Raw genomic sequence first — 9,317 nt, forward strand, 5'->3', positions numbered from 1 at the left:
CTTTTGCCACATCTGCCCTTGCGCCAATAAACCACAATAATCATCATCATCATCAATAAATATGCATTCCCACCTATCTGCGTTCTTCGGCATTCGTGGTTTCCCATCGGTGCGGTCTTACAGGTCGTGATGAGAAACTCAAAATGCGCAGGAGGTCCCGCTTGTCTTTCGCTGTTGTAATCTGCAGCGAATACCTGTTGTGCTTAAGGGCAGTCATCCAGCATTTGCATATTTCTTCACGGTGCACTAGTTGTGCGCTGACTACTTCTTCGCGACCCAACACGCAAAACGCGAGTACTAACTAAACACATCATAGTGATCTTGCAGTTGTCTTATTAATGTTGACGATGCTGTTTTTTATTTTACTCTCTAGGAGAATTGGTTTAGCCGCTTGTAACAAGTATCGACAACGTTTTGGGGTGGATACAGATAGCCCAGATGTTTCTATAATGTAGAGTGCAGAAAGCCGCATACGATTTGGTGAATAACACAGCGAGCAGTGCCCAAAGCTTTAAAAGAAGACAGGTTCCTAAGCAGCCTATAAACCTATCTAATATTTGCTTTAAGCTCGTAACACGAACATTGGGCTACTTGCCTGCGGTCAGGTCATAACTTCCTATTTTGCATCTTATAGCGCATGAGAAAGTATTGTTCCTTTCGTACTAACCTTACATGTATATAAATTCTTCGAAACCACTAGCCCAACAGCATGAAATTTTTCTGCGAACATTATTTAGCATTTTCATTACAGGAACTTCAGGCTCTTTTCCACGTTAGCTGAACATGACATGACGGCGTTGATGTTAGTATCCGAACTTCTCATCCTTTTGCATGTGGAACGACCATCCATGGGTGGAGAGATGGCTGCAACGCGTTTCAAAGTCTACTTTAAGTGCTTCATTTCTGGGATCGCGTAAAACATGCTTGAAGTTGTAGGAACAAGAATCGGACGACTAAGACCATGGATCCGGCGTATTTTTTACAGCGAAGCTCTTAAGGGCTCGCTCTTCGATGGCCGCGTCCGGATGTAGAAAAAAAAAAAACTCTCATTGGCCGCGTGCTGTAAGTGCGAGTGAAAGCGCGCGAGGGCGAGAGACGCGCGCTTTCACGGCGAGCCAACGCATGGCGGAGAGCAAACGCGACTTCCCAGTCGAAGGTGAGCGGTGGGCGAAGAGGGCATCGAGGCACCCTAGACTGTGCGTGTGCGTGCCCGCTTTCCCACTGCGGCGTATGCGCGCAGCCCTGCCGGCCTCTGCCACAGCTTGCAGCGCAAGTTAAGTGTGAGTAACCCCAGCTAAAGATAAATTGTGACTGTTCTAAATTTCGCGTCAAATAAAGTGAATCTCAGAAATGTTATCGCTTGTAAATCCATTTTGACGCGAGTCAATCGCCTTTAGTCATTGTTTGTTCTCTAACGCTACTGCGATCTAGTTGAAGTAGAGCTTGTGGGTGTTCGAAAACGTTGTTCGCTAACAGAATGAGTTATGTTCTTCTGGTGTAGCGGACGAACTGCTGTAAGGTATTTTATAGGACTGCTTAACTTACTCGGCCCGCACCAACCTTCTTTTGTATATTTTAGCGTTTGGCATAGGACCAACTTTTTTTGCGTAAAAAAAGAAACATTACCGCTCTTCTCTGCACTACAAGAATAGATCTACGGCCGCTTGTCCTCTCTAGAATGGGAGTTTCCTGGAATACTTGATAGGCCTGATGTGTCAGAAGTATGGTGTAGTTATCTCAATTAAGACCAATTTTCTTTTAAACGATTCGCAGCGATGGAATGAACAAAAATTGTATTACTGCCTTGTATCACAAAAGGAAACTCCCCAAGATATGGTTTTCTCGGTGGCATATGCATATGTTCAATAATGAATGACCGCACTCCTCGCCCTGGTGATTTCATTCGTTGATTAACGCTTCGATTCGATGGTCAATTTATCTCACGTCGTGTTAATGCGGGCGCCTAGTTGATGACCCGGGATCATTTGCGAGGAGTGGAGTTTTTCCTAACAAGCGAGAAACCTTTTGAAATGTCGCTGTTCTTTTGATGTCTCTACGCAATAAAAATGAATAAATGTGGTAGGTCTGCAAAGAAACAAAACGAGCCTTCGTCAATTTATTTTTATATTCCTTGCCGGCTTTTGCATGAGAAAAAGTAGGCATTTCTGCCTACTAATGGCAGAAATAAACTAAATGGATTTCTCCTCCTTGTTAGCGGAGATTTTATCTACAACAGTTGTCCATCATAATTTAGAACGGTGGCCTAAGCTACTGACACTCATTTCACCATTATCGCTTCCACTATATTATTTTGTTTCTAGCGCTAAAGTGCTTCGTCATTTTATATTCTTACAGTCGTGATGCCAGCAGCAGTTCTGTAGCAAAAGTGAAAGCAAAAGAAAGACATTTTGCTAATTGTGGGCGTATCGCATTAGGCGTTATGCTTGACATGAGTGTTCAAAGGACACTATAGACGAGCGCATAAGGACAGTTGTAGGCGTACCCTGCTGCAAGCAGCTTTCTGTTTTCAGTCAATTTCTACGAACGAGCTGCCCAAGCCAATATAGACATACTTTCTTCCCCTCTAATTAGCAATCTACAACTGAGGCTTCAATGAGGCATAGTACCGTAATTTTCTTCTATCGTTGTTACATGTGGAACGCCATGCGTGCCTAATTTTTTAGCTTTAATCAACTGCAAAGCAAATTAAGAGAATCACGCTCCATTCCACTGCTGTGAAGGTCGATTAACAGCGAAGCAGTTTAGCAGACGACATAGAGGTGACACAGAATTTAGATCAAATGTGTGACCTAATTTCATTTCTCTTGAGCGGCGACGGCGGTCATCCCGAAGAAAGGCACAAGCACGTACACTTTTATTTTGATTGGTGGTCTTGATCGGCGGAATGTAATCGCGTGGAACACTACCGCGACCTCGGTGAGCCGGCGAAAACTAGAAACGGGCAACGGGACCGCAACGCCAGGAGAGCGGAAGGAAACTAGGCACACAAGCGCTTAGAACGACGGCAAAGAGAGGGCGTTTCGAGGGTTCACATGGCCGACGCGGGTCGCAGAGTGGCAAGTCTTTGATACACCCTTATTGTCTACCTGAGAGCCTACTGATTTTGTCGATGGAGCCTATTTTTAACTAATCTACTGATTGGTATTGCATCAAATTCGGGAGCTGAGTTTTTGTATACGCAGATCTGTTGACCGACACGAAAAATTCATAGAACCCTTGCCAGACAGCTTCGCTGCAGAAGCTTTTTGCCTACGTTGATGCTTTCATGTCAAGCCGCATGAGCCAAAGCGGTTCTGGCAATCTTAGTGCGCTCTTATTTTCATGTAAATCCGTTATAGAAACCGTATTTACATGTATATAACTAGCAATAAAGGTTTCCAGCCTGATAACACGCCTCGCGTTATATTCGGTTTCATCTTATGTATAATTGTGATATATTTTATTTTCCCGGAGAGACGGAGAGTCTTCCCTCATGTTATAGTTGTGGTCGCGTTATTTACGTGCAAGTAAGGAACATTGCTTTTGTTGTATCTTGCTGTAATTTACTTTTCATCGTTATTTTCAAATCTCCAATTAATCTTCGGGGAATATCATATTCTTTCTGCTACTGAGGCATATTGATTGCGGGTACGCTAATGCATAGCCGCTGGTGTTTTATAAACCACTTTAAAATAATTGGCTGTTAGTTTATTTATGCAATTTTGTCTTGTGCAAATTTAAACGAGGTGTTGGTGCCTTTATGTCTCCACGGCTTGTCTTTATTAAAGCACAAATAAAATAAAGAACAATCTGGAAGAAAACATGAAACCTTTTTTTTTCATTTTTCGTTGTTGCTCTGACACTCTATATTTTTGGTTGGGTGCAGGAAGTATAAATGTGTAAGTGGCTGAGCCTCTACTAGCATTAGGTATTCCTTCGATCTGGACCTTGCAATACGGTGCCATGTGCACTCGATTAGGGGATGAACACCTTCGTACCAGTTATATCGTTGTTCATTATTATACGAAAGGATAAGTACAGTCAACACGTGTAATGCCACAGTGGTGGTAGCATATTCAATGTGGCCTGGTGAAAAAAACAAAAAAAAACACTCGCAAACCGCAAGAAAAATATGGTGGCTGACGTATCTTTGTAGCTCCGGCGATAGTTCATCCTCACGCCAATAATTTTGAGAGTGGCAATTAATAAATTCAGTGCAACATCTGCTTGTGCTCCAAACGCGAATATATCAGGGACAAATAGGAGAGCCATATATCGCTTTTCTTTTTATACAACTGTTTATGGGATTTTTTATTGTACGTGTTTTGTTCAGTTTGACAAAACTATAATCATTATTCATTAATTAGTCTTCCAAGTACAGTAAATGTTTCTTTTACATTTTGTAATTCACATTAGCACATGAAACGCCAAAGAGTATCCATGCAGGGCATGAACACAAGGAAATAAAGTATTTAACTTTTTCTTGAGTCCTAAAGTTTGCCGATAAGCTTCCTGGTTGCCTAGACGGCAAGCCAACAGCCGAAATCATGACAGTCTTACTTTTGCATGTTACCTTTTTTTTTTTTCTCGGATCTAGGAATGATCGCAAACTCCCAACCTTTCTCTCTTTTCCCCCTCGGCCACAGTCGATGAAATCGCTTGCTGCATTTGAACGCTTAGCGTTTAAGGAGGCAAGACGCCTTCGTCACTTCTGCGTTCTTTTTTATTCCCTCGTCGTCAACGCCCTCCATGGCCCCCGGTTTACATTTTTTTTTCAATATCCGTCTAGTTCTGTCTGGTACCACTCGACGTCAAATCTCGCCGCGTTGAACTTTCTTTGACTTCGGGGCATTTGTAAAAAGTGGGATATAAAAAACAGGAGTGATTTGGTGGATCGAATGGCAGCTCAAAAAACTCTTGTTTGCGCTCAATGACAGAAGTCGCGGACAAGTTTCAAAGTGCATGATTTTTTGTTGATGAGTTTATTACCTTGTATTAAGCTTTTCGGTGTAGCAGAATTGACTTTAGTTGAGTTTCGCTATTTTCTTACGAATTATTTTTATTTAAGGGTATAGAAACCAAAAATAATTAATGTGTGGCTAAGCGCACCTTAGACCGATCGTAGGGCAACTTGTGGAGCTGTGTTTTTCATCAGAGTTCTGGTGATCTCGTTGGTGCATTTTTTGTTTTGGCTACTTTTTTTAAAACTATTTGTGAGGTGTTCGTATAGCTTGCAATTTAAGTTTGGTTTGCAAGCTCTATGACTGACTACGAAGTTTCTGTAGGCGTACCATGTAAACATGCCAAAGGATTGTACCTAGGCATAAATTCCGGTATATGTACGGCTTGACAGACTGAGAAATGGATGAACTGCTGGAAGAAGAATAAATGGATGGTTGTAAGGTTTTCACTTGCAATTTTCGTGAGAAAACCTGCTGCTTCACATGGTAAGCTATGCGCATGGCGTAAATTTCATTCGTCCATCGCGTTCGTAATCGGGCAGATGATGAAACGTGCAACATCAAACGCTGGTCAGCCTTTAATCAAGAGACACACCAGGCGTCCCGGTTATTTCTTTTGTGACAATATGTGCCTGAACACAGTGCGCAAACTATTGCCTCGGTGATATTTATTGATTTATTATTTTCAATTAGTTCCAATTGCAGGAAGTACAAAACAACACAAGTGCACAATTACACATATAAAAGGTGTCAACATGCGGTTACAGATATTGTTCAATATTATTCGGAGTTGATAAGAGCAAGAGAGACGTGAAAATAATACAAAGAGACACCAACCCCATAATGATCACATATTCTATAAAGTATACTAGAATTATACTAGTACACGATAAACGTGCACAATATTTTAACTGTGGGTGGTACGTATGTGATTTTTAGTAATGTTAATAAGGTATTCAAATTGTTCTTGTAATCTATTCTATTCTCTAAGTACATGCGGGACGAAAGAATAGTTTAAACATGTCGTGCTGAAACGGTATTCTTGTTAGGTTAGTAGATGGTTATGGCGTGATGGCCTAGTTTCAGCTTTAGTTGCAAACCTTGAACTGTCGATCTAAGGCTGTTGATGAAGAAGTCGGAATAGCACTTTTTGGCATGCGAGTTCAGCGCAACTGCATGATGTTAGAAGTCCAGATCTTTCAATTCATTCTGAGGGTGATTCGAATAAGCCCTATTTGTTGAGGACAAGCCTAACAGCTTTTCCTTGCACACCTTCTAGCTTGTTAAATAACTTATTTGTGGCCGGGCACCAAAGTACGTTCACATATTCGAGTGTAGGTCGAATAACGGTATTGTAGGCTAAGAGGTTTGTTTCAGGTGGTCTAGATTGGAGTCGCCTTTTACGGAAGAGTAATCTTTTTAAAGGGGCCGATGTAAAATAGTTGACGTGGGACATGGTGTCCCATCCAATGTACAATGTTCAATTGTATTTTGAAATCACTAAACAATGTACTTGGGCTGCTTGGTTGTAGTTAGTTGCGTGTCACCAATGGTGTAGGACAAATTTGACATGTTTACGTGCTATTCTTAGCGAAGCTAATTTTCTTACAATTATTGACATGTGCCATTTCGTGCACCATTCTGACACTGATATTAGGGCATTGTTGTGGACAGTGTTATCGGAACAAGCTTTAATTTCTTTATAAATAATGCAATCATCAGCAAAAAACTTTATTTTCTACAATAAGCAATAAGATAGGAGCCCAGACGCTGCCCTGCGGTACTAATTATGTAACATCAGTTACTTCCGATTCTTGCTGATTTCTATTTACAAAATGTGTCCGATTAGTTAAGTACACGCTAATACAGTCTGTAACTGGTCCTTTACCTATTGTCGCCTGCAATTTGATTGCTGATAATTTGTCTCCTGATAGGCCATTTCGGTTTGTAGCATTTGCAGTCACTGCAGCAACTTGTCCATGATCACGCGTCAGCCTTCACTTACTCATGACTTTGAGACACATCATGTTGCTATGTCAGCTTAGCTCCCTTGATCTCAGCCACATCACCCATTCTAAGCTCCCATACCCGCAATAGCAAAAGTACTCACACGACAATCAATCTAATAAATAGCGTTATAGAGAAAACGAGTGACTGTCATTTTTTAATGAATACGCGGAGCTTATCACATCAATTTCGTTTTGGTAGTGACGTCTGCACACTAAGCGTTATATCGCGATTGCTTTGGAAAAATAAAATTTCTTTGCCATGTGTCAGCAATTTATTTCTAGACATCTTAATGGATTGAAAGCCTTAAGTTAAAGCATGTTGCGATATTCTTGATAACTTTCTTTCTACGTCAACGATAAATAAGAACGCTTCCAACGCTTTCAAGCAATGGTTAAATACACAGCTCGTATTCTTCATTAAATCTTTTATTCTATAACGTATTTCTTCAGTAGACTTCGTAAAATAATTGGAACAGAAAGCTACAGGTAATAAACCAGTCTTCGGTAAAGTATTTTTCCTAGATGATCCAAACCATGACGGTTAAGGTTGACACTTTTAGACACTCTTTGATAAATTGTGGATAATTTGTACCTCTACAGTGCTCTTCTGTATGTTTTTTCTATCTTTTTATTATGCACTAACGATACAGGGCTTCCTCATCAAACTATGCTGATTTCAAAATGAAAATTTTTTTAATGATACACAAGAACCTGCGGTTTGTGGCATCATGTGAAGCTATACCAATAGTTTTTTTTTTCTAAACGATTCCTCTTTACGGTGTCCGCATGAAACCTGCCCTATTTCGAAATGAAAAAAGCAACTATGAAACCTAATTAAGCTTTCATAATGTTTAATAATCCTTAATGAGCTTAGGTCAGCTCCATTCGGTAGAAATTCACCTGGAAAATTTCGTTGGACAACCATGCGGGACTTCGTTTCCGCATGCCACACCACACATTGCGCCCTCTTTTGAGGTGCTCTCATTTTTGGTATTTAGTCAGCACCTGAAACGAAACAAGAGCAATCATTTCGAAAAAAATAACATAAAATTTCTGAATCGCTTTGCATGATGCCGAAAACCGCAGGTTTCTATGCATCATTCTTTTTTTTTTCATTATGAAATCAGGGAGGTTCCACGTGGACACCCTGTATATTTATACATTGTAAAATTAACAATACTCGCTAAGAAATGTACAAAGCATCAATCAGTCGCAGTTGGAGCATTTATGTGTGCAACTTTGCTAGTATTGTCCAGTGGTTGGAATGCCTAATAAATATGCCTCTGCATATTTATTATGGCGCTATTATAGTTTAGCACGCGGAGTATTTCTAAACACGACCACTTCGAGATTGCTTCATCACGGTTGACGGGTCGACGTTCGACGCGGCGCGTTCCGTTAGCAATGCCGAACGAATCATTATTCCTTCGTCATACGGCTTTCAAAGGATCACTAAGGTGTTCATATGCTTTGAGCCAGTCAGGCAGTTCTCTGTATAAAAACACAAGGCAGAAACCATCCTTGATGACTGTCATTCCTGAAAGGTACAGATGACGCATGTGTGTGCGAAAAGTGGCAACGAGGGTATGATGGCGATGGTGTGATTGTGGCGGCGCTATACTTCGTGATGCCCGTGCGGGAGCAACACCACCTACAGATAGCACAGGCCTACGCACTCCGATCCATGACGTCATGCTAACTGGCCCGAAATTTCATTGCCAAGGCTAGCGTGATGAAAGCGGTGACGTAAAAATCACTGTTGCTTACGCGGGAGCATCCCCATTAGATTCTATGGCAGTCGGGCCAGCTAGCATGACGTCGTGGATCGGAGTGCGTAGGCCTTGTGTTATCTATAGGTGGTGTTGGCTGGAGTAACGGCGATGGGATGAAGATAATAAATTGATTAGAATTGCATGACGAAGAGGGTGTGATGACAACGGTATAGGACTGTTCATGACAAAGGCATAGCGTCTGTTCAATAACGACTGCGGCAAAACGAAAAAGGCACGCGACTTGTCGCGCGTCTGGCTGCTCGAGGCACATTGCGTTTATTCGCGGGCTTCTTTCGCGCTCGGGAAAAACACTTTTATGTTGCGCGTATTGAGAAACATAAAGCTGTATCGAGAGTTCTTCATGTTGATCTGCAATTTTCTCATTTACACTTTTCATCTAATTATAGTATTTGAGAAGTTGAATAATTATTTAAGACTTAATATCTAATTAGGCGTAATTCAAGAAAAATAATCTGAGTATCTCCATGCGACGGCAAGCAACATTACCTTGGTTCTGTCCAGCTACGTTGCATTCGCATATTTTAAATCTTAGTGGTGATAGTCGGGGCATCCTC

The sequence above is a fragment of the Dermacentor silvarum genome, chromosome 11 (assembly GCF_013339745.2).
Source record: "Dermacentor silvarum isolate Dsil-2018 chromosome 11, BIME_Dsil_1.4, whole genome shotgun sequence".
Lineage (NCBI taxonomy): Eukaryota > Metazoa > Arthropoda > Arachnida > Ixodida > Ixodidae > Dermacentor > Dermacentor silvarum.